This window comes from Oryctolagus cuniculus, chromosome 14 (genome assembly GCF_964237555.1).
Source record: "Oryctolagus cuniculus chromosome 14, mOryCun1.1, whole genome shotgun sequence".
NCBI lineage: Eukaryota > Metazoa > Chordata > Mammalia > Lagomorpha > Leporidae > Oryctolagus > Oryctolagus cuniculus.
Window position 1 is genome coordinate 60,400,410 of NC_091445.1, and position 26,184 is coordinate 60,426,593.

Sequence of the window (26,184 nt, forward strand, 5' to 3'; positions counted from 1 at the left end):
CCGCGAACTCTCCAACGCACTCTCCAACCAACCCACACCACCGTGCCGGCTCTCTTCTCCTTTATAGTCCTCTCCACCAATCCGCGCTCCGCCTGTCCACGTGTGGAGCATGCCGTTCTCCTCTACTCAGAGCATGAATCGGCTCCTGCGGCTTCTAGTAGTCAAGATGAATCAGCTGTGTGAAAGCTGGTTACTCCTTATCAGCGCCATATTATGGGAGGCGGGCTTCGCCTCCTGCAGGAGACGGATTCTGCCTCCCACAGAGGCGGAAGCAGGACTCCATCCCAGGCACTCTGATATGGGATGCAGGCATCCCGAGCTGTGGCTTAATCTACTGCACCACAAGGCCCACCCCAAATCTTTTGTTTTAATATGTGTGTTGACTCTATATTATGTTGTAATGTACTCATTATTTCTAAATTTCAGTTGATGAAATGAGTATACTTTAGCCAATTAATGGAAAATAGAATTAAAAGATACATTTATTTTAGTGAAAAACAATTTTGAAATGCATGCATAGTTTTTTCATGATAGACATTTCCCATGAGTGTTTTGGAGCCCCCTGTGTGAGCATGGAGTGTGACGGAGACTGTGGACTGGTGTTTATTTACACATACCTCCAACATTCAACACTTAAGTTGCCTGGTCTATGTTTTTTCGCCTGGATGACTTGACTTGGAGCTTAGTTTTCCTTGGGACTTTGCATCACAATTGTACTTGTCTACCGTGGGAATTCCTGTGTTTAAAAAAAAAAAGTCTAGAGCTACAGTAGTGGTGGTATTTGGGTTTTACTTTTCTAGTGTTCTTCCTGCTGTCCACTGGATTGAGGTTTACAAAACTGGCCATCTGTTAAATTGAAGTTGCTTTTCTAAGGTGACAGCTCGGGAGGAATGGCAAGGCAAGATCTCCTAGGTAACCAAGCTTGTGCTCCATAAATGTGCTCTTTTAAAAGGACCTGGTCTCTTTAAGTTGCGCTGGTAACTGTTAAAGAACCTGAGGGAGGAAAAAAAAAGTGCCAAGTTCACTATGATTTAAATTCGTCCCTACTTTTCATTCCTGCGTAGAAACTAATTAACATCCTAATTATTTAGTGAGCCTTAAAACCAAGTGGCAGCTTTAAAACCTTTCTCTAAAAGGGATTTTTCATTGGCGATAAACTGAACTAAAGGGTTCAGATGAGTTGAAACTGCACCACCATTACAAAACACTGTCCTTTCTATCAATGTCTGTGACATCAGGGTTATGGCAGTAAGTTCTGGCTTTATAAAGCCCAAGAAGCTTTCTGGGTGTATAAGACCTGAGTGTAATTAACAGTGAGTATTACTTAGAGAAAGTAGAAAGACATAGAATGAATATTCATATGTCTGTGAAGGAAGGGGAGACATTCTGAGCTTGGGAGCAAGAGGAGTCGTCTCGTGAGGCGCACTTAGGAGTACATGAGAAAGGTTAAGTTGATCGGGTATTGGAGTGTCTGTAGAATAGACATCTCATTCCTTCCTTTGTCAGTAGCCGTATGCAGGCTGAGAACATACTTGCAGCAAAAATTGCTGCCATTCTTTTTTATTGTAAGCCTCTCAGCCCAAAAACAAGATAAGCAGGAGACATTGGAAGCTAACATACAAATAGTGACTGAACGGGCCAAGTATGGTCACCAGGAATCAGTTATAAGTTAAAAGAGAACACCAAAATATAACTCAACTATAAAGTGTGACTATTGTTCAGCTGTTTGATACTGAAGAATTATTCTTAAACTTTATAGCTATATTATTTTTAAAAATTTATTTTCCTTTTTTTTTATTTGAAAAGCAGAAAGAGAACTGGAGATAGAGATCCTTCATCTGCTGTTTCACTCCCCAAATGCCCACAGCAGCTGGGGGGCTGGGCTGGGCCAGGCCGTGCCTGGGAGCCCAAAACTCAGTTGGGGTCCCCCGTGTCATTGGCAGGGACCCAAGAACTTGAGCCATCACCTTCTACCTCCCAGAGTGCACATCAGTAGGAAGGTGGAAGGGCCACCATTGGGATTTGGGCATCTCAGGTAGACTTAAGACTTAACCACTATTTAACAGGGATCCCTTTTCAGTTAAATTTAAACACCTGAGAATAATTGTGTGTTAATTAAAGAGTTCAACCGATAGTATTAAATAGAACAAAAAAAAAAATACTAAAAGGGATAAAGTATTAAGTTGTTCCTTGACAGGACAAGAGCTGATCAAGTCAATGTTTCTCTTCATGTCCATTTCACTTCAATAGGTTTCGTTTTTGGTGCTCAGTTAGATGTTGCCGATCAGGGAGAACATATGATATTTGTCCCTTTGGGGCTGGCTTAATTCACTCAGCATAATGTTTTCCACATTCTTCCATTTTGTTGTGAATGACCGGATCTCATTGTTTTTTTAACTGCAGTATAGTACTCTATGGAGTACATATCCCATAATTTTTTTATCCAAACTGTTGATGGGCATTTAGGTTGATTCCAGGTCTTAGCTATTGTGAATTGAGCTGCAATAAACATTGAGGTGCAGACAGCTCTTTTATTTGCCAATTTAATTTCCTTTGGGTAAATTCCAAGAAGTGGGATGGCTGGGTTGTATGGTAGGGTTATATTCAGGTTTCTGAGGAATCTTTCCATAGTGGTTTTACCAGTTTGCATTCCCACCAACAGTGGGTTAGTGTCCCTTTTTCCTCACATCCTCGCCAGCATCTGTTGTTGGTAGATTTCTGTATGTGAGCCATTCTAACCGGGGTGAGGTGAAACCTCATTGTGGTTTTGATTTGCATTTCCCTGATTGCTAGTGATCTTGAACATTTTTTCATGTGTTTGTTGGCTATTTGGATTTCCTCTTTTGAAAAATGTCTATTGAGGTCCTTGGCCCATCTCTTAAGTGGGTTTTTTGTTTTGTTGTGGAGTTTCTTGATCTCTTTGTAGATTCTGGTTATTAATCCTTTATCTGTTTGCAAATATTTTTTCCCATTCTGTCAGTTGCCTCTTCACTTTCCTGACTGTTTCTTTTGCAGTACAGAAACTTCTCAATTTTAGGTAATCTCAATAGTTAATTTTGGCTTTGACTGCCTATGCCTCTGGGGTCTTTTCCAAGAAGTCTTTGCCTGTTCTTTTTTTTTCTTTATATATATATATATAATATATATAATATAATAAATATATATATTTAATTTATTTGAAGGCAGAATGACAGAAAGAAAGAGTGATCCTCCATTAGCTGGTTCACTCCCCTAAAAATACCAGCAACAGTTGGGGCTGGGCCAGGCCAAAACTGGAGCCTGGATTCTACCCACATCTCCCAAATACTTGGGCCATCCTCCACTGCCTCCCAGGTGCATTAGCAGGAAGCTGAATCAGAAGCAAAGGAGCTGGAACTTGAATAGACTTTCTGACATGAGAGAAAAACTTTCCTTAAGGTTTCTTATAATGAAAAAGTTAAAATACAAAGGAAAAAAACTAACAAAACCCCGAGGACCTGACTAATTTACAAAAGAGAGCAAGTGAAGCACCCAACTGCATTGTGCCTCCCGGGAAATATTTATTGTTGCCTAACGACTGGACTTGAGTCTGATCAGGATTCTGCTGATTTACAGGAAGGATAGGCAAGAGAGAAACATGGTAAGTGCATGATGAGATACAGAGTGAGAAACAGAAGATTGAGAAAGCCTGGAGCATTCGCGCCTCGTACACTGGAAAAAGAAGAAGCGAAGGAAAATCTGTTGATTAAGAGACTGATGAGATGAGATGGAGCCACCAGTTACAGTGCAGTGACCTTATTAAATCCTGCTTCTCACAGACCAGGAAAGTTTCATGAGACAATTGGGAAAATTTGGATGTGAATTGCCTGTTTGATATATAAAGGCATCAGTGGATGCTATGTGCTAATGTGTTCATTTTTTAAAAAATAGTTCTTATTGTTTCTTGATATCTAGGAAATGTTTACTCATGTGGGGTGTACTTAAGATGTTCTGGTGAGGGGGCACAGATGTGTAGAGGACAGGAGACTGGTACCAGTTGATAGTCATTGAAGCTGGATGATAAATTATTCTATCTACAGTAAGGTATGTTTAAATATTTACATAGTACCAGTGTTTGCATAAATATTTACATAATAAAAAGTACCCCTCCTTATATAATCCTAAATGTTTTCATCAGTGATGATATCCAGTGTCCTCATACTTGGCTGGTGTCTTTTTTGATTTATTTATTTGAAAGAATGACAGAGGAAGGGACAGATCTATCACTGATTCACTCCCAGATGCCTGGAACAGGCAGGGCGGGGCCAGGCTAAAGCCAGGAGCCAGGAACTCTCCAGGTCTCCCATGTGGATGGCAGAGAAGTACGAGTGTGTGTGGAATCGAATAGAAGTCCAGGAGCTGTGTACTTCCTTGGGCCTTCCCAGTCACATGAGCAGGAAGTTACATCAGAGACAGAGTGGAGCCAGGCACTCTGATACAGGATGCAGGTGTCCCAAACGGGTCTTCACCCACTGCCCCACAGTGCTCACCTGCTCACCCCTGCTGGTGTCTTATATGGAAAGCAGTATTGCCTGATAATACTTTTAATAACAATATGCTCAGATATGTTTCTTTTTTTTATTTTTTATTTTTTTTGACAGGCAGAGTGGACAGTGAGAGAGAGAGAGAGAAAGGTCTTCCTTTGCTGTTGTCAGGAGCCAGGTACTTATCCTGGTCTCCCATGGGGTGCAGGGCCCAAGCACCTGGGCCATCCTCCACTGCACTCCCTGGCCACAGCAGAGAGCTGGCCTGGAAGAGGGGCAACCGGGACAGAATCCGGCGCCCCGACCGGGACTAGAACCCGGTGTGCCGGTGCCGCAAGGCGGAGGATTAGCCTAGTGAGCCGCGGCGCCGGCCCAGATATGTTTCTACCCATGTTCTTTTTGTCACTTTTGAGAAAAATATCTTAAATGTTAACAAAGTAATGTTATCAATTAAATTTTGTTAAAAAAACTTTTATCCTAGAGAACAACTTTGCATCCTGCAAAATAACTGTGTATCCCAGAAAATAACTGTTTGTTACCCCACAAGGATGCGATTGTTGTGTTAGCAGTAAAGAAAGCAGGAGGGAGATCAGAAAAGGGATGTTTATGGAAATTGACAGGAAATAAGATATAATTTAGGAGAATATCCAGTTATGGGTGTGAGTATTCCTTTTCTCATAATTTTTATAGAGTTATGTTTTATTTTTATAACCTTAAAGTAAATAGATAAAAATATGTAATCTCATGAATTGAGAAAATATTCACATATGCAGGTATTTAAACTACATTATTTATCTAAAACAGAGGCACTTTGTCTAAGAAAGTAATATCTTTTAAATTTTTATTTATTTTACAATTTTTATTTGAAAGAGAGAGACAGACACACAGTCTCCCATCTGCTGCCTCATTCCCCAAATGCCTGCAAAAGTTGCACGTGGGCCAGGCTGAAGCGGGAAGCTAGAAAATCTACAGAGTTTTCCCACATTGATGGCAAAGATCTGAGTACTTGAGCAATCATCTGCTACTTCTCAGGGTCTGCACTAGCAGGAAGCTGAAACCAGGAGCAGAACTTGGACTTGAACCCAGGCACTCTGATAGGGGTGTCAGGTGTCCCAAGCAGCATTCCACAAAGTAATATCGTCAAGGCTTTATTTTATATTTTAAGGAACTGGTGAATTATTTTGCAATTATGTACCTTAGATACACTCTGCTGGCAGACCTTTGCTCATTTATTTGTTTAGCTATGTACGTACGTATTTATTGTAGAAGCAGAGGAAATAGCATTGCTACTTTTGCCCATGAAGGTTTGTGTTTCCAGCCAGGAGGCTGTTGGCACAGTTGCCTTTCTTACACATTGCTTTTCCATTTTCCAGTTTCTTGGCACTCAACTACCTGAGTGCTTCTCTTCTGCAAAAATAGCAGGCAGTGTCTCCTAACTAGTTTAGGAAAAAATGACTTAACGAAATGCACGCTGCTTCCTTGTCAACATTGTCATCTCAAGTCCTCTTTGGACATTTGGGAGCCCTACAGTTGCTCTGACTGGGAGAAGTAGATTCTCATGCAAAGCAGACAAGGGTTGTCGCCTGGCCTGGCCTTCTAGAAGGCTGCAGGTGGCCAGGACCTTGCTGTACCAATGGGCATTTGCAGAGATGGTCCTAAGAGCCTGCAGGGATTGGGGAGAGGTTAATTAAGCAATTCCATCCTCCTTCCAGCGTCAGTTATCAGTTTTCTGAGGCCCTGGCAGGGATACACTCACAGGCCCCGGAAGTGGAGGTGACCTCTTGGGACGAGTTAGTGAAGAGTAGTGGCACAGAGCCAGCATGGGGCTGGTCAGCAGGCTCATGGCCATGGACAGCCAGCTTCCCACTGGGGCTGCCCTGCTGCCAGAGAAGTTCATGCCTGGGGAATGTGTGGGGCTCTCTTTTCCTCTCCACCAGGGTGCTGAGCTGAAATCCATGCCCCAGTACCTAGGAGGGGTTTTACTCTCTGCAATGAACCAGCAAGACGCGGCCCATGGACTTGGTAGTGTATGTAGACAGCAGTAGCACTGGGCCCTGATGTACTGCTGCATTGCTCACCTGACCAAGACATGTATTACAAGTGAAACTACTGGCTCTAACCAGGCACTGTGCAAAAACATTTACCCTGCTTGATATTTTAAAGTTTAGTATAGATTTGTGTGTGTGTACTTAGAAAATTTCTCCCCACTGCATGTAGGATGATAATAAGGCTTTAACTGACACACAAGGCAAACTATTACTGGTGTCCTCCCACCGCCATTTACCCTCACTCTATTCAGAGAGCCAGCAGTAGCTTCTCTGTGTTTAGAAACCTTCATGTGGTTTGTGCTTGCATTTCTGAAACACAAGCTGTTCAGCTGTTTTTGTCTGAAGTGGATGTTGCTACAGAAAAGCAAAGAAAAACCATTGTTTGATTCTATTTCAATTCCATGACTTTTACAAGTTAATTAAATGGGAGATAACAAGAGTCTTGAGGAATCTGAGGCGTAGAAGGTTCGGGAAGTTTCTCATAATTACACCTATGCCTGGAATTTAGCATCCCAGAACATAGGGCTTTCTCTGCCTTGTTCATGGTCTGTCCAGTGCATAGATGATGCGTAGTTAAGTAATATGAATGAATGAATGAATGAATGAACAAGAGATCCAAACCAGCATCTGAACCTAGGTTTATGAGAGCGTTATAATGCCCCTATTGAACCTTAAGAGTGTGTGTGTGTGTGTGTGTGTGTGTGTAAAATTTTATTTTATTTGAAAGGCACTTATTTTATTTGAAAGGCACTTATAGAGAGGGAGGGAAGGAAGGAAGGAGGGAGAGAGAGAGAGAGAGACAGACAGACAGACAGACATCTTCCATCTGCTGGTGTACTCCCCAAATGGCTGCAAGGGCCAGGGCTGAACCAGACCAAAGCCAGGAGCCAAGAGCTTGTTCTGGGTCTTCAACATGAGTGCAAAGGCCCAGGTGCTTCGGCCATCTTCCTCTGCTTTCCCAGGCGCATTAGCAGGGAGCTGGATTGGAAGTAGAGCAACTGGGAATTGAAGCAGCACCCATTTGGGTTGCTGGCACTGCAGATGGCAGCTTAACCCACTAACCACAGCACTGGCCCTGAATCTTAAATAGCAAGATGGAATTGATTTACTGAAATGGTTTTATTTGGAAGTTATCTTTATTTTTCTACATTTGCAGTCCTCGGTCATGCCACTTCTTGTCCCTTCATAATGTACCACTCTCACAACTCTGCAGAGTCTAATCCAGTCCTAAAACTCGATCTCAACCTTGCTGTCAGTCTGTTTTGTTTCTTCCAGTACAGCTTGACCCTGTGACAAATCACCTGAAGTATGAGGCGAGCTGGAATTTTCTGCACATTCGGTCCTCCAGTCTCTTCCTCATTTAGAGTCTACCTGCCTTCCCTGGGTGTTGGGGACAGAGAAGGTGACTCTGTACTTAACTGGAGGTGCTCTTCTCTTCCTGTTGGTGGCGGCTGCCTTTCTGTTGGTTGGTGCTGTTTGTTTCTGCAGCCCAGAGAGTGTTTTGCATCTCCCTCTCTGTCCCTGGGGCTTGGCTTCCAGCTGGGTCTTTCTCCTCCCTCTTGGGACCCTCTTACTGCAGGTGTTCTCTTACCTGGGATCATCATCTTGGTTAGGATACCAGAAAGATGGTTGACGCCAGGCTTTGTGACGTGATGCCTGTTTGACTCTCAGGAAGTCCACTCAAGCTGTGGGTGTGTTGGCTGCTTCCCTGCTGTACCTCCCTCCTCCCGTTTCCAGTTCTTTCCTTCTCTCAGGTTCAGAGGAACACAGAGGGACTCTGGTTCCTGTCCCCCTGCCTTATTCTACGACAGGCCAGGAGGCTGGTATTGATAGGGCTGGCTCAGTTACCTTTTAGTAACTTCAGAGGAGGTTCATGACCCCAACTTTTTTCAAAGGTGACCCACTTAGTGGCCGTTGATCTCTAATGCTGGTGCCTTAGAAGTCATTCCAGAGTTGATCATGGATGCTTAGCATTTTAATAAAAGGAAAACCACTTATGTTGTGACATCATTAGTGACTAGAAGGGTTAAAACACTTGTAAGCTTATGAATTGGGGCATTCGCTGGCAGCCCAGGAAGATTCCAGCAGTGTTCATGCATTAGACTACCCTGCACCGACGTGGCTACTCAAAGGTGTTCCAGGTGGAGCTGTTCCTAGACATGGAAACGTGGTGACAACGTGGGTGCCCATTTCTTTGTGTGCATAAACATTTTGATATAACTGTATGGAAAATGTTCAGCTTGTGTTACCTGGTAAGAAAAGTCAGATGATAGAGCCACACATTTGCTATCATCACAGAAAAATCCTAGAAAAAAAATCTTACTCTTGGGTGACAGTTCTTAAAGTGATTTTTTAAAATGATTCTAACTTTATATTTTAATTCTCTAACTTCTGTGAATCTTGTTTACTTATGTAAAATGTTTCTTAGAGAAATTATATTATTAAACTTATTGTGAAGTTAGACTAGGAAGGTACTTAAAATGTGAATAGAATCAAAAGTTTGTTATTTGATACAAAAAATTTTGAAATTCATGCATATGAGGATCTTCAAAAAGTTTATGAAAAATGTGTACTGTGAAAGCACTGTGCATAGATTTAAAACAAAGTAAACCTGTCTTTTTATTCTATCTTACGTGAACTTTCAGAAATACCATTGTATACTTGTATCATATCTTTCACATTTTCAGAGTCTTATACCCTTAATTACTGAAAATTTTTTACGTTTCTCATGGTCTCTGTGAACATGAAAGTTTTTCGTGTTTTTCGCTTACTTGGCCTAATAACTATTACTTCATCCCACAATCTGGCTTCTATTTCCACAACTGCATGTCCTAAATATTATTTGGCATTTATAAATGCATGTGGTAATTTGGAAGAACGCCTGCATTACAATATAAATCTTCCAAGTAACTTTAAGGATTATGCTGTAGGCTTCATCTTGAAGCCTAGGAAATGTGAGCACTCTTAACTTGGAAAAAGCACCTCCAACTGCTATTCATCTTCTATCCTAACTATTTTGTAATTTATTGGAGTAATTGAAGTGTTTTAGGGAAATTAATATTACAGAGTTTATTTAAGGGCCTAGACTTCAATAAATCCAGATGGAGTTTTAGTAGGCAGGGGAATGGTGGCAGGGGAGGTCTGGAGCCTTTTTGTCTGTATAAGCTAGGGTTAGCCTGTAGGCTCTGTGGGTTAGGAAACCGTCTACGGCCTAATTTCCTGTGATACTCCCATGGCCCAGTGCAGTACAAGGTGTGTGATGCCAGTGGTCTTGGTAACAGCAAACACGTACTTAGTGTTTAATATGTGCAAGGCTCATTACTCAGTGACTGTTTAAATTTGAAGGGCAGAGTTTGAGAGAGAGAGGGAGAGACAGAGAGTGAGAGAGATCTTCCACCTACTGGTTCACTCCTCAAATGTTCACAACAGCCAGGACTGGGCCTGGCTGATGCCAGGAGCCTGGAACTCCATCCATGTCTCCCATGTGAGTGGCAGGGGTCCAAGAACTTGGGTCATCTTCCACGGTTTTCCCAGGTGTATTAGCAGAGAGCTGGATCGAAAGTGGACCTGAACTGGTGCTCGTATGGGAAGCCTGCATTACAGGCAGAGGCTTAACCTGCTGTGCCATGACACCAGCCCCTTTAATTTGTTATTTAATTTAATCCTCAAAGGAGGTCTTTGTGGCATGAGGCTTTTAACCTGTCTTGTAGAGGGAAGGGAGACAGATTCAGACTGTGCATAGCAGTATATGAGAAAAATGCAAGTGTTGTTGATTCCTGGCTGGCCTAAAATTCCTGTTGTGGACAGGCCTTGGAAGGCCTTTTAATAAGGATGTGAAAATTTAGGTTAAATTAGAGTGTTTACATAAAAGTCTATATAAAATCTGATTTTGAACACATTGAGATAACAGTGAGAAGGGCAAGAGTTCTTTGTTGTTTCATGAAAAACTTTATAAGATGATTTTTTCTGATATTGTTTAAAATACAAAGAATCCCTATTGTGTGCCAAGTCCTGTAGTTGGTACAGAGTACAACATAGAACAATTCAGATGTGAGATAAAAACACAGGTAATCCTAAGACAGTGTATTGTTTGCTGACAGTAAAACTTGGGTGTTGACACTGGACTTGAAGGGTTTGGGACAAGTTATGGAAAGTAGTGCTAGCATCAAGGCTCAAGAAAAGCTTGAGAACAGTTTAGTTTTAAAAGTAGTATGAGAAATCGTTGAGTTATCTGAATTAATACCTGTCATTCTTTCTGAGTAGATCACACCATTCAGTAGAATGTTCCTGAGGTAAGGAAGGGGAATTGGAGGGAAATGCTACATCTTACATTTTGAAATACTGTCTGAATGTTTACTATAAAGTGATGACATCTTTATTTTCAAGTTCCAAGTTTATTTTACATTTTCATAAAATACGAACAAAGGGTTTACTACTTTTGCTTTGTAGCATTTACATCAGTCCAAATTTCCAGATTCTTGGCTTTTTGTTTTACTACAAATTTGTTTCTAATTTGTTATTGTTTTATTTGAAATGCAGAGAGAGAGAAAGAGAGAGAGATTTTCCATCTGCTGATTCACTCCCCACATGAAGCAGCTGAAATAGCTAGGGCTGGGCCAAGCCAAGGCCAAGAAATAGGACCTCTTTCTGGATCTCCCATGTGGGTGGCAGAGACCCAAGTACTTGGAGCCGTCACCTGCTGCCTTCAGGGTGCGGATTAGCAGGAGGCTGGATTCAGAAGCAGAGCTGGTGCTCTAACGTAGGTATCCAGGCATGGCGTGCCTCTAACTGCTGCACCGAACACCCACCTGGTGTCTTATTTGTATTTGCTTTGTGCCCAGTTAGTCTAAGTGTTTGTAAATTTGTAAAGGAGCACTTAGGGGAAGCATGCTTGGCCTCTGGAGATGTCTTCCTGTTTCTTCACAGGTGAAGGGCTGCTTGCCAGGACAGGCTGTTAGGCAATACCTTGGTTCTTTTCCGAAGTCGTCCATGGTGGTCTGCTGTCTTCTGGTGTTTGGTGGAGAGGAATGTAAGCCAGCCTGATCCGGGGAGCCTTGGAAAGTAACCTGTTTTCTACCTGGAGACCAATGGGACTTTTCCTTTACCCTTCAAACAAATAAAAATTACCAAGCTATGTCTCAAAATACTGGTCTTTCTCTGCCTCTCCCTGCCCCCAGCTAATTCTAACTACTGCTTGGAGAGTCCTTTAACTCTCCAGGCAAACCTTTTCTTTAGCTCAGTGTATTTTTGGTATGTCTTTTATTTTTTAAATTTTCCTGAGTTTCCTATGTCATATACTTCCTAGATCCATCTATCTTATCTTTTTTCCTCTCTTTTTTATCTTCCTTTTTACTTTTGAGGTAAGCTTTTCTTCTACTTTCTTTCTTTTTTTTAAAGATTTATTTATTTATTTGAGAGGTAAAGTTACAGACAGAGAGAGGGAGAGAAAGAGAGAGAGAGATCTTCTATCTGTTGCTTCATTCCCCAAATGGCTGCAAAGGCTGGAGCTGGGCTGATCCAAAGCTGGGAGCCAAGAGCTTCTTCTGGGTCTCCTGTGTGGGTACAGGGGCCTGAGCACTTGGGCCATCTTCCATTGGTTTCCCAGGCCAATTAGTAGGGAGCTGGATTGGAAGAGGAGCCGCTGCGAGACTCCGACTGGCACCCATATGGGATACTGGCACCGCAGGCGGAAGCTTAACCTACTCTGCCACAGGGCCAGTCCCATTGTGTTTCACTTTAACTGCGGATTTTCTAGTTAACTCAATCTGTTCTTCATTGCTTCTAAAGCATTCTAAATTTGGCATCTCCACTGATTCCAGATTGTTCTCTAAAGCCATTCCATAGACACATTTTTCTTCTGAATCTGGTTGAAAGCACATATTAGAAAACCTGTCTGGTTTCCTGTTTTGCAGGAACAAATGGGCCGTGATTCCTCAAAGAACTTGGCCTTCTTCTGGGCGGCTGGAGCTTTTCATTTGGATCGTGCTGTTTGTCGGTTCATATTTATAGAGGCAGGGCTATGCTTATCTGGAGTTGAGGAATGAGATATGGAGTCTTTCTCTATCAGATATGATAAGATTCCTTTGCAAATATTTCAGTCCAAAAAAAATAGCAGAAGAGAAAACTATAGCTGTTATTCTGCACTGTGCTGTTTTAGAAGTGCAGCCACCGAGGAATGTGTGGGTTGGAGGCACTGGCAGCAGGGTGCTCTTAGCTGTGCGAGATCCTGGAGATCGGACAGTGTCCCCTTCTTGTCTGAGTGTAGCTGCCTGCCTTAGGCACTGGTGTGCAGGCCAGCCCTGTTGTTGTTGTATGCTTGTTTGTTGTGCTGTTGGCTTGTGGTGTCACCCAGTGGGAACAGGTAGGTGTGACCACCTCTTCCCATCACCCTTCCCTCTGAACTGGGCACTGTGCATGGGGCTGTGTTGAAATCTCCAGGCATTTTCCTGGCAGGCAAAGGCAGCTTGTTGACATCATTGGTCTAATTGGCCTTTCTTCAAATTTGTCTCATCTGACCCCAAATAATAAAGAGTATCCTGAAACTTCTAGTGTGGGGCTATCATCCTTCCATAGTTTCTTGTGCAGATACAAGTTTTTCCTTCATTTTCTCCTCTGCAGTTCATTTTAATGGAGCAGTGATACAGCATTCGGGATACTAAAGATATTGAAGAATTTGTCTAAATTACAAACCTCCTTTGTAGCTTAGCCATCATTTCTTCTCTGGGTAAGTGCAGTTGCAGCTGAAGCTACTGGGCTGGCATACGATCCTCAGAGTATCCCATCTGTGCTGTAGCCAGTCAGTATATCGGGAATGTGAGTATCCATTCATCCTAGAGAAAGAGAACTTCTATTCCCAGTAACAAAATGGGATTTCCCTTGGGGTTGTGACCCATACCTGTATTAGCTAACACCTACTAAATGCTTACCATGTGCCAGATACTACTTCAAATGTTTTATGAATATGTGCTTCACCTGATACTTCTGACAAGCCTAGGATAGAGGTTACCCATGATCTCTCATCCTGTCATTGAGACACTTGCCCAAAGTCACAGGGTGGAGCTAGGCTGTGACCCTAGGCAGTCTTTGCTTCCAGTCCATACTTTTCAGATTTATAATGTGCTACATTTCAAAAGGTAGAAATAAAATTGGAGATCTGGGATTTTGTACTGTTAGCAGTATTGTGTTTGGATTCGTTAGAAGGGACAGAAGGGAGCCAGTTGATGTGCAGTATTAGGGAGGGGTCAGGGTAGACATGTCAGGGTAATAGCATTCAAACAGTTGCAACCAAGAATCAGAAAGACTATCTTGGGGCAAGTGGCAAGATTGACTACTTCCTCACTGGCTTTAAGGGCACCATTATCTCTGAAGCCCAGTGTTCTGCTTGAGCCTTTTACTATTTTACTTAATAAACATTCATTTGTCTCTGGTCATATGTCGACCCTCATGCTAGGGACCTGGGATGTGGGTGTAAAAGCCACATCCCAGCTATTGAGTTCACAGTCTATGGGACACTTCTAGGTATAACCAAGTTTTGATTAATTTACTCATTCATTTTTCAGTGTGTGGTCAAAACTACAGCTTCCTGACACCCATATTAGATTATGGTCAAAATCCACAGCCCAAGACCACATACTAGAGTTCTAATATTGCTTGATTAGGGCTTTTGCTGATTTCTGTGTGTGTTCAGGTGACACTCTTCAGCTAGCTGAAACTCCAAGGTCGAATGTTTTTGTACAATCCCTTGTGGGCTCTAACAGGGCAGTGAATGGGGCTTCACATATGAGAAACTCCGTGAGTTTTCCATAGTTCTCCAGATCTACAGTGCCCTTGGTGTCACCTTCCTGCTGTCCCAGTGTGGACATGTGCCTTTACAGGGTTAAACCTTCCTGGGCAGGGTCGGGGAGATGGGAGTGAAGCCTCTGCCTGTGCGCATGCTCATCCGAAGCCCCAGATCAGACTGATAATAAAGGTCATGGCCGCTTGTCTTCTGCTCTTTAAAAGTGCTGACCTCTGCCTTCAGACATCAGGCAGAGATTATTTCTTGGAGCTAGATTTCTTCCCCCCTGTGAGTAGATATTGAAGTTTATTTTGGGTTTGCTATTATTGGAGTATAGAAAGACTATAACAAATAGACCCTTTCCTGAGAACTGGGAGAGTTCTGTTATAAATAAATCAGTGTTCTTGTCTTAAATGTATTAAAAGACTCAGCCTACTTAAAATTAACCTCTGATAAGATTAGATAGTGGGCTTATGTGTGTTATTCTGGTTATTTAAATTACTGTCTGTTTCTCAGACTTCTAAACCCAGTTGTAGCATATTAGACATTGGAATGAAAATGAAACATTCATTGGAACACTGGATGGCAGTCCCCTCTAAGCTGAAGAGGGAGAAAGTTATGTTTTTATTATTGTTCTTACAAGATTTATTTATTTATTTGAATGTCAGAGTTTCGGAGAGTGAGGTAGAGACAGAGATCTTCCATCTGCTCACTGCACAGATGGCTGTAAAGGCCAGGGCTCAACCAGACCAAAGCAGGAGCCAGGAGCTTTGTCTGGCTCTCCCACGTGGGTGGCAGGGGCCCAAAACACTTGGTCCATCTGCCGCTGCTTTTCCTAGGCCACTAGCAGGGCTGAGGATCAGAAATGGAGCAGCTGGAGTATGAACTGGTGCCCATATGGGATGCCAGCATCACAGGAGGCAGCTTTACCCACTGCGCCATGATGCTGACCCTCAAAGGTCTGTTTTAATGGAGCAATTCATCCAGATCTACCAGAAGGGATATTATGAGAGAATGTGAAAGTTTTGGGTATTAGGTACAATATTTTGGGGAAGCCAAATATATTAAAATGTGTTACTATCTATCCTGTATTTTACTACTGAGGAAACTGACATTCCAGGGTCATATGTCTGTAAAGTGATAGAGCCAGGATTTGAACCCACAAACCTGGAATCTAAGCTCTTAGCCCTACATTGTATCCCTCTCTGTAAGAAGATATGAGATGGGGAAACTATATATAGATTGAGCATTCCTAATCTGAAGATCTGAAATGCTCTAAAATCTGAAACCTTTTAAATTTTCATTTTCATTTTTGTTTGCAAGGCACAGAGAGACCTTTAATCTGCTGATTCACTCCCCAAGTGGCCTCAATGGCTAGGAGTGACCCAGACTGAAACCAGGGGCCAGAGCTTCTTCCACATCTCCCATGTGGGTGGAGGGGTCCAAGAATGTGGAGCATTTTCCATTGGTTTCCCAGGAGCATTAGCAGGGATCTGGATTGGAAGTTGTACAACTGGGATGTGAACCGGCACCCATGAGGTATCACAGACCCTATAAAAATCTGAAACTTTCCAGTACCCACATGATGCCACACCGGTCTACACCATGAAACTTTGTCTCATGCCCCAAATTGCTTAAACTATTGCTAGGAGTATCAGTTGTCTGTGAAACATGAATGAATTTTGTGATTAGACTTGGATCTTGGTCCAAGATTACCTTATGTGTATGCAAATATTCCAAAATGTGAAATATTTCTGGTCCCAAGCATTTTGGATAAAGGTTGTGTAACTTCCTGGGATGCTTGCGTAAAGCTTTGTTAAAGTGGATGTCAGGGAGTAGCTTGTGCGGAGAGAACACAAGATAAAAACAAGAGAGTAAAAGCTATTTGGGTAGTTACAGTGCAGAAGAGGAAAGAATAACTTGGGTTTTGGAGCCAAGAGCTTGGAGGAGGCAAAGCATTTGTGTGGGGGTGTGACATGCACCATAGCAAGAGATGAGCGTAGTGAAATTTAAGGTTTAAAACTGGATTAAGTAAGGCTTTGAATGGGGCAGACGAGACAGAAGAGTATGAGATCTTTGCTGGCTGTGCACAGCTGTGGATGGTTTTGCATAGGAAAATGAGGTAGAGCAATAGACAGGACTATGTAACTATCAGGGAAGTTACCTAGGAGATGGCAAGCTGGGAAGGATAGAAAAACTAGTTAATGGACTACTAAAATGGCCTAGAGGAAAAATGATAGTGTCAGGACCTCTTCCTTGATTCTAGTAAGCATCTAGATGTGTCATCATGCCTCAGGAGCTTGGCAAAGAGGAAGGAAGTATCTAGCATGATGCATGGCAAAAGTAAGGACCAAAAATGGTTTTTTTGGGCTGAATGAAGGCAGTAGCTAAAGGAATGGAAAATAAGTCAATGCCAATGAAACCAAAGACACAGCATTGGCAGTCCTTGGTGAGTAATTGGCTGAGATGGAGAGAGAAGTCTCCTTCTCCAGTTGGGTAGCTTTGTCACTCACAAGGCATGGGACCATGATGACAGGCTCCTCTGAAGGGGAGGGTGAGTGGCAGATGCTGTGAGCTTGGCTCAGGCCCTTTTCTCTCCATGGGGCATCTTGATTGCTCCTTGGCCCATTTAAGTCTCTGTGGCCTGAGAGATCTGAATGCCAAGGTTGACCCTCTTGTCTACTCCAGCATTTTAGCAGATACAGGTGTGCCGAAAACCAACCTAATTCATTAGCTTCATTGTTGTAAGGGAAGAGTAATTCTGGCTGACAATGGAATTACTTGGAGAGTTTTTAAGACACATTTGTATTTTTTCCCATAGGCTTGAATGATCCTAATATGTAGTCTTGCATGCTCCTTGAGAAACATTGGGTCATACATTTGCTTAATATTTTTTTTCATAAGAATTTGTTTGCTTTAGAAAAGTTAAGGAACATAGAGGAGTAGATTTTTTTTATTTGACATTCCTACCAGCTCTGAGGTAAACACTATATGTAGCCATGTTGTTATGGGTTCACTCTTTTAGTCTCTATACCCAGTGCACTGCCCAGTGATTGTCAGTCAACAAGAAACAAATCAAATGCAATGCGTACTTTCTGCAGAACCCCCGCTGTCAGCCATTGTTATAGATGCAGGCTGTAGGGGCTATTGTATGCTGGTTGAGCCAGCCTCTCTCCATGTATACCTGTGTTCATTTCCATAGGCTACTGTAGCATATTTCCACAGAGTGTCTTAAAAAATAGGAGTTTGCAGCCAGTGCTGTGGCTTAGCAGGTTAAGCCACCACCTGCAAAACTGGCATCCCATATGGACAGTGGTTCTGTTTGTGTCCAGGCTGCTCTACTTCCATTCTGGCTCCCTGCTAATGCTCCTGGGAATCATTGGAGGATGGCCCAAGTGTTTGGGTCCCTGCCACCCACATGGGAGACCCGGAAGAAGCTCCTGGCTCCTGGTTTCCATCTGGCCCAGCCCCAACTGTTATGGCCATTGCGGGGTGAGCCTGTCTCGTCTTCTCTTTCTGTAACTCTGCCATTTCAAATAAATAAATAAAATTTCAAAACAAAACACCAGGCATTTATCCTCACAGTTCAGGAGGCCAGGAATCCACAATCAAGACATCACCAGAGTCGGTTCCTTCCAGAGGTTCTGGGCAACAGCTGCCCCGTGCTCCTCTCCACGCTTCTGGAGGTTGCCAGCAGTCCTTGGAGTTCTTGGCTGGAGGAACCTCACACCAGAGGCTCTGTCTCCGTTCTCACCTGACCTTGCTCCCTGTGTCTCTGTGTCAACTGTTTTTCATAGAGGCACAACAATTGTTGGATTTAGGACCCATCCCAAAACAAGTATAATTCTACCTCCAGATCCTTAACTTATTACTTCTGTAAATAACCTATTTCCAATTCACATCACGTTCTGAGGTTCTTCCAGGTAGATTTGGATGTTTGGGAGATGCCATACAGCTCCAGTAATAATTTGTGACCTACATGTGCCCAGTGTTAGGGGACACCAAATATGGGAAGCTGCCTTGGGCCTCCTACTCCACCGTTCCTGTCCACCAGCTTTCTGTTAGTTCCTAGATAAGAAAATGAGTCATAGGCACATTGGATTCCATGCCTGGTGTAGACCCCAACCCCACTGCAGACCTATGCTCTCACATGTTGAACTATGTGACTCCAGAGAAAGTGTGAGCATATGTGAGCACATGTGAGATCATATGCATGAGTGTATGAGTGAGTGTGTGTGCATGGGTGTATGTGAGTGTATGTGAACATGTGTGAAAGTGTACACATGAGTGTATATGAGCATGTGTGAGGGTGTATGCATGTGAATGAGTGGGCACGTGTGAGTGCATATGCATGGGTGCATGTGTGAGAGCGTGTGCATGGGTGTATGTGAGTGTATGTGAACATGTGTGAAAGTGTACACATGAGTGTATATGAGCATGTGTGAGGGTGTATGCATGTGAATGAGTGAGTGGGCACGTGTGAGTGCACATGCATGGGTGTATGTGTGAGTGTGTGTACATGTGTGTTTGGGTGTGAGGAGAGGGGAGAGACATCAGACAACACAAGGAATCAGATCTCAGGTAGAATCTGTAACTCCAAGGACTCTTTCCATGGCCTCTGCATCTCTTTAGTTATCATTTTACCCGGGGCAGTCTATTAACATCTTATAAATGGCTGGATGCCTGGGCATGATCAGGGCTGGAGGCCACTCTGGTCCTCTACTCAGACGATTTTAACATTTAAAGTGCTCTTAGGCTAACTTTGTGGATGACATTCTTTTGTCTGGCTGCCTCTTGTGAAATCTGTGTTGTGCCCCTTGGGTGAAGACCAAAACTCAGGAGTTGTGGCTGCTTATTATTCTCAAATCCATAGCAGAAATACTTCTGGTGTATTCCTGGATTGCGGCCAGATTTATCTGTAAGTGTCCTGCGGCGAAGAAGTCCTGCTCAGCTCTAGGACATGCGTGTTTACACATGCGCCTCTCATTAAGAACTGACTCTTTCTTGGGTAAATCAAATCCCACTTATCTACCTATAGATCTTCTTTAATAAGAGCTTGCTAGTCTCAGCAGCATTATTATGAACATGTTTGTGAAGTTAATAGTCCTACACTAATTGCCTTTGTAGAACTGTAAATTTTGTATCTAATACTGGGCTTGTTTTATGTGGCCCTTGTGTTTAAAAAGGGCTTAGAACTCAAGAGTTTCCAATCCTGACACTACCAGACTGAGGTCTGTCTGCCCCAGCTGCAAGATGGTAGTCTGGTGTTCTTGGAAGTCTGCCTCAGTGTGGCGGGTTCGTGTCAGGGTAGGAAGTGCAGTGGTAAGAGCACCTGTGCTCTGGGTGTGAATGCCAAGTCTTCCATGCTCTGACTTTGTAACTTTGGGCAAAATACTTCTGTGCGTATTTTCATTTAATATTCATTTATGTATTTGAAATTTAGAGTTAGAGAGAGGGAGAGAGAGAGAGAGAGAGAGGACATTTTCCATCCATTGGTTCACTCTCCAGGTGGCTACATCAGCCAGGACTGGGCCAGGCCAAAGCCAGGAGCTTCTTCCAAGTCTCCCAAGTGGGTGACAGGGTCGCCAGTACCTGGGCTATCTTCTGCTGTTTTTCCTAAGCCGTTAGTAGAGAGCTGGATCAGAAGTAGAGCAACCCGGACTTGAAGTGGCGCCGGTGTCACAGGCAGCGGCCTTACCTGCTAGGCCAGAATGTGCCCCCCCCCCCCCGCCACTACTGTGTATTTTCCCAACCTCAGTTTACTTCTCAATAAAATGAGTATAACAATGCCTGCCACAGGGTGAAATATTTATATGTTTCCTCAGGCTGCTCTAACAAATTCTGCAAACTGGATGGCTTAGCACAACAGAAATTAATTCTCCTATAAATAGAAACTTGGCTAGAAGTCTGAACTCAAGTCCATGCTCTCCAAAGGCTCTGGGCAAGAATCCTTCCTTCCTTCGTGCCTCTTCTCATTTCTTGTAGTTACCAGCTGTCCCTAGTGTTCCTTGGTTGATGGTAGCAGGATTCCCATCTCTGTCCCTGGTAACATGTGGCCTTCTCCCTGTGTTTCCTCTGTGTTGTTGAATCTCTCTTCCTTATAAGGACACCAGTCACTGGACTGAGGCCACACCCTAAACCAATATGACCTCATCTTAACTTGAGGATGGCTACAAAGACCCTATTTCCAAGTAAGGTCACATTTTGAAATCCTGGGAAGACAGGAATTTTCTGGGGACACTGTTCTATCCAGTATTGAGAGTTTTGATGATTGAAATGAAAGAAATTATTTACGGCACCTGGCAGGGACCAGTACTTAGTAGAAACTAAGCAAATTGGGACTGGCATTGTGGCATTGCAGGTGAAGCCACCACTTGTGATGCCGGCATCCCAGATGAGTGCTGGTTCGAATTCTGGCTTCTTCAGATCTGTCTCCCTGCTGATGCACCTGGGAAAGCAGTGGAAGATGGCCCAAGTATGTGGGCCTGTGCTACCCACATGGTAGACCCAGATAGCCACAGCCATTTTGAGAGTGAACCAACGGATAGAAGATCTTTCTGTGCCTCCCTCTCTCTGACTCTTTCAAATGAAACAAATACATCTTATAGAAGAAAACTAAGCTGCTTCTTCCTGTGGTTGACTCACGTCTTCGGCGTTCGCAGCACTCCTTTCTCGGTTGATAGTCACTGCTCTTTTTTGTACGGGGTCACCCCATCTCATCCTCTTTTGGGGACCCCTGGATTGCTTCCTGATATTCTCCAGGATCCTGGCTCCCAGCTCCCATTTTTCCTTTCTCTCCCCATCCTGGGAATGCTGATTCCTGTAAATCTTTAAATCCATCTTTATCTAGCACCTGCTTTTTTGTTTTTAAAAGATTTTTATTAACTTGAAAAAGTTAACAGAGAGATCTTCCATCCGCTGGTTCACTTCCCAAATGTCTGCAGTGACTAGAGCTGAGCCGATCTGAAGCCAGGAGCCAGGAGCTTCTTCCAGGTCTCCCATGTGGGTTCAGGGGCCCAAGGACTTGAACCATCCTCTGCTGCTTTCCCAGGTGCATTAGTAGGGAGCTGGATTGGAAGTGCAGCAGCCTGGACTCAAACCGGCACCCATATGGGATGCCAGAGCTGCAAGCCAGGGCTTTAACCTGCTGCGCCACAGCACCGGCCCCCAGCACCTGCTATTGACTTAGAAGACCATGCCCTGTGCCTTGTCTATACGGGACCTTGATGCATAGTCATTGCAGGCACCCTCTTACTGGCTCCTCCCATCCTCTTGACCCTGGAATCTCTCCTTTAATCTTTGTCTTCACAGTCTCTGGGCAGCAATCAGGCTGGCCATCCCTCGCTCTCCTCCCAACTGAAACTTCCTGTGGGAATACACATGGCATTCCCAAATGATTTCTTGATGGACTGAGTAACTCCTGCTCTCAGTGGGACATTCAGGGCTACCTAACTTTGCCTTCCCTCATTCCAGCTGTTTTCCCTCGGGAGCTATTGGAACTGTCACCATTTGTCAAGTCTTGCAGCCTATCCCGGACCCTGCTTGCTTTGCCCCCTGCTTGTCCAAGAAAACATAAAATGTGTACAATACACACTGTGGCTCCCTTTCCAGCTGCGCTCCGCATCTCCTCCTCTTCCTCCTCCTTGTGTGGGAGGCAGGACATGACCCTAATTGCAAAGGTCAGGGTTGAATCCAGAAAGCTACCCTCTCCCAGCCCCTTTTATTGGTTGTCCGCATCACCCGCCCTATAGTTACGATGCTTGCCTCAGCCTGGAAGCAAGTTTCTTCCTTCATTTTCCTCTCCGCTGAACTGCTTTGCTTTCTCCTCGTGAGAGATCGACTGCACTGTAAATTGACTTTACACAAGTTCCTTACTTTACATCTGTAAGGCGTGCTAATAATAGTGCCATCCTGCAGCGTTGTTCATATTGAATTGACATGCAGTCCCCCTCCTGGACTGTTGTAGTTATCCTAAGTCGCAATCGAATTTTCTCTGGACTTCCATAAGACGTAGGTAACAGCAGTGGTCTAGCACTGACAATGACGTAAGTAGGTACTAGGTGTGTTTTTTACCTCAGAAATCTGTGGACTCCTTTAGTGTTAGGATTATTGCATATAATTTTTGTGAATACTTCAATTTTTATAAAATTTAAATGTATTTGAAAGGTTATGAGAGAGAGAGAGAGAGGAGAGAGCCATGCATTGGTTCAGTTTCCCAATGCCCATAATAGCCAGAGCTGGGCCAGGCAAAGTCAGAAGCCTGGAACTCGACCTAGGTCTCCCTGTGAGTGGCATTTTGCTAACTGTACTGCATTTAATATCCTGTTTTGTGTTGTTGGCATATTTCTGATATTGCTGAATTTTACCTCCACAACTATATTCAGTAAAGGCTATGCTAATCATGTAAAAGGCTCTACACAAATATTTGTTGAATGAATCAATGATGGGAGTTGAGACTCCCTTATGTGTGTAAGTATTACTTTGCACCTAGTAGATCTCTTCTAAGTACTGGCTGATATATTCAGTGAGGAAATATCGTATGGATCTGCAGCCTGCCTGTTTCTTGTCCTGCCTTTGAGGTGTATGGTCCTTTTTTCTGAAAAGTGTGAATTTGAAACCTTCCCAGCCAGGATTCTGCTTGCTTTGTCTTTCATCTTAGCCTTGCTGATTATTTTGGCAAGACAGTCTGCTCTCTGTAAACTTGAGACAGAAATGCAGCTTGTCCAAAGAGAATCTCTCACATAGACTCCTCCAGATGGCTGTACACACAGATTCATACAAGAGCTTTTCTAATAGTGATGTTGAGGGTTTTAGCATCTTTTCTTTTAAAAAGTCAAAGAAGGCCGGTGCCGAGGCTCACTAGGCTAATCCTCCGCCTTGCGGCACTGGCACACGGGGTTCTAGTCCCGGTCGGGGCGCCGGATTCTGTCCCAATTGCCCCTCTTCCAGGCCAGCTCTCTGCTGTGGCCAGGGAGTGCAGTGGAGGATGGCCCAGGTGCTTGGGCCCTGCACCCCATGGGAGACCAGGATAAGTACCCGGCTCCTGCCATCAGAGCAGCGCGGTGCGCCGGCCACAGCGCACCAGCCGCGGCAGCCATTGGAGGGTGAACCAACGGCAAAGGAAGACCTTTCTCTCTGTCTCTCTCTCTCTCACTGTCCACTCTGCCTGTCCAAAAAAAAAAAAAAAAAAAAAAAAAAAAAAAAAAAAGTCAAAGAAACGCTTTCTCTCCTTGGCTTGCACTGTGCCAATAGATTATTTTGACTAGGTTGATAGATTCCAAAACTCAAGGCTGCTCATGAACCAGATGTCTGTGCGCACTGTTTTCTCAGTTCCCAGTGGTTCAACCAAAATAAGAGAAGGTGATGCCATGTCTGGCCAAGAGCAGGTGTTGCCAGTTGACAAAGCCCCAACTTCATCACCAGTTAATGTGGTGTTTGCTACTCAAGATGCAGACAGGGAAGGTCTTTCAAAAGGCTAGGAAGCTTTAAAGGAAAACTCTTAAACAGACGGGTGTCATTTGGAAATGATTTGATGAATAAGAAACTTCCCGGCCAGCCATTGAACATTTCATTTGTGATATATTAGCTGGATTGCATGGAGCCCACATTGAGGGTAAGGTCTGCCTTTCCCACATGCTGCCCTTCATAGCTGAAACATTACGCATGTCTCTGGAGTGTAACATATGGCTTCCTGAACTTGCAAATGTGGCCTCATGTGCTCTGTTGAAATAGCGTCTGTTTAAACAGTCTCCTGGAAAAGTGAGCCATATTCAATAAAATAGTTAATTTCGCATCTGTGGATGTTTCTCTAGAGCCCTTCACAGTGTGACTTTTCAGGAACATAGTAGAAAATGTGCACTAAGGTGTTATCTGCCTCTAAAAGGGTAATAGATTATCCACTCTAGGTTGTAAATATTAAAAGATTCATAGAACATTAACCGAGAAGGGACAGTACAAATCATCTGATTCAAGACTAATATTAATCACCATTCTGAAGATGTCTAATTCTTGGGGCAATTTGCAAGTAGGTGAAATTTCCCGCATTTGCACCTTGATGGAAGTGGTGGGCTGGGATTTCAACTTAAAAGCCCCCTGACCCTGAAGTCTGCGTCTTCTCTTCTTGGCCAGGAGTTCATCACTTGGGCTAGTGGATGGCTGGGGTGGATGTGTAAGTGGGAGAAATCTCGGGAATTGTGTGCAGGTTTTTGTGCTTGTGTGCACAATTCTGAGAAAAGTACTTAACTTTGTCACGCTCTCAAAGGAGGTTTATGAGTCTTCAAAAGATTCAGGATCAGATATTTTTTGCACCAGTCTGTCTTCATTTTAGAGATGAGGAAATAGCAAGTCCAAATTGAAAGCAAACCATGCAAAGCGATTTGACCCAGTGTTGACTTGACCCATAAACTGAACCAGTAAGACCTCTTTGTAGATTGGGGCGGGGGGGAGAAGGAGTGAGAAAGAGACATGGAGAGAAGGTAGAAGGGAGCTGGAGGGAGAAAAAGAAAGAAATCATTAGAAGGAAGTGCAACAGAAAGGGACCATTTATTTGTCTTTTTAAGTATTTATTTGAGAGACAGAGCTCCTGACCACTTTATGGCTCCCGAACCAAATACCTGCAATGTCAGGAATGAGCCAGGCTGAAGCTGGGAGGTGCGACCCCATCCATCTCCCAGATGTGGTGCAGGGACTTAACTAAGCTATCACCACTGATTCCTAGGTCTGCATTAGTAAAAAGGTGGAATCGGGAGCCAGAGCAGGGGACCAAACTCAGGCACTGTCACATGGGACTCAGGCAGCCTAACTGCTATGCTGATCACCTGCCCCAGCAATGTACACATTAACATGGAGTGGTCAAGTGAGCGTCTGAGGAGCCACGGACCAGGGTGTGAGAAAGCATGGGGCCTCCGCGTACTCCCAGGTGGCCCTTTCTGACACATGGCACGCTTTCACCCCTAATCACTGTCCTTTGTTGATAAAGTCCTCTCTAAACAATATGATTCCATTTTTCCTGTTTTTGTTTTCCTGTGCACCTAGTCATGTCATTGTGTGCATGTGTGTGTGTCTTGTTTCGTTGAGCGGTATCATTGGTAATATCCATCCTTGGTGTTGTATATAAGTTGTACTTTGTTCATTTTCATTCCTAGGTGATAGTCTATCTTCTGTATTTGATATTTGAGTTATTTGTAAATTTTGACTGCTGTGAGTAATGCTGCTGTTAACATTCTTATACACATCTTCCGCACACAGTTCATGAACAATTCCTGGAGGAAGACTGATACTCAGCAAACTTTTGAGGGAGACAGCATACCTAGTTCTGCAAGGAAAAAGTGAAGAATTTTTTTCTTTGCCTATCCCTGTCCTTAACAAGCCCTGTGGAGGAAGAAAGTCCTTTCAAGTTTGTTCTGTGAGTAGCCCTAGCATAGATTCTGCATTCCCCCAGACTGGCAGTAAGAGTGAGACAGCACTGGCTGCACCCACATGATTTCAGGGCTCCACCCCAGCTCACGGGAGCCAACATCCCCAGGACGGGGCCTGGGAGTCTACAGATTTAACAAGCACCCAGGCGATCTCAACACTGGGAGACGCCAGCTTCACCGTGAGGGAATTCCTAATGCTTGGCTCCTTGGTTGTGAAGGTTTGGGGGAAATGTACACGTGATTAACGTCTTGGAAAATTGGCCTTTTTTTTTTTTTTAGAAAAGTTACGGGAGTTATAAGGTTTACCAAGAATCTGAGACATGATTTAATAATTGGTTGCAAAAGAATGAATCTTACAGAGGAGAGGACACGTATTTATTGAGTCTAGAGAGATTTAGGTTAATCAGGAGGAAGGAGTTTCTGCTGAAATCTGCAGCGCA

General features: G+C 43.6%; 1 protein-coding gene across 10 annotated transcripts in view; it reads left to right on the top strand.

Moving 5' to 3' along the window:
* RAI14 (retinoic acid induced 14) overlaps window positions 1-26,184 on the top strand; it is a 194,735-nt gene that overhangs the window by 92,470 nt on the left and 76,081 nt on the right. The window lies entirely within an intron of this gene.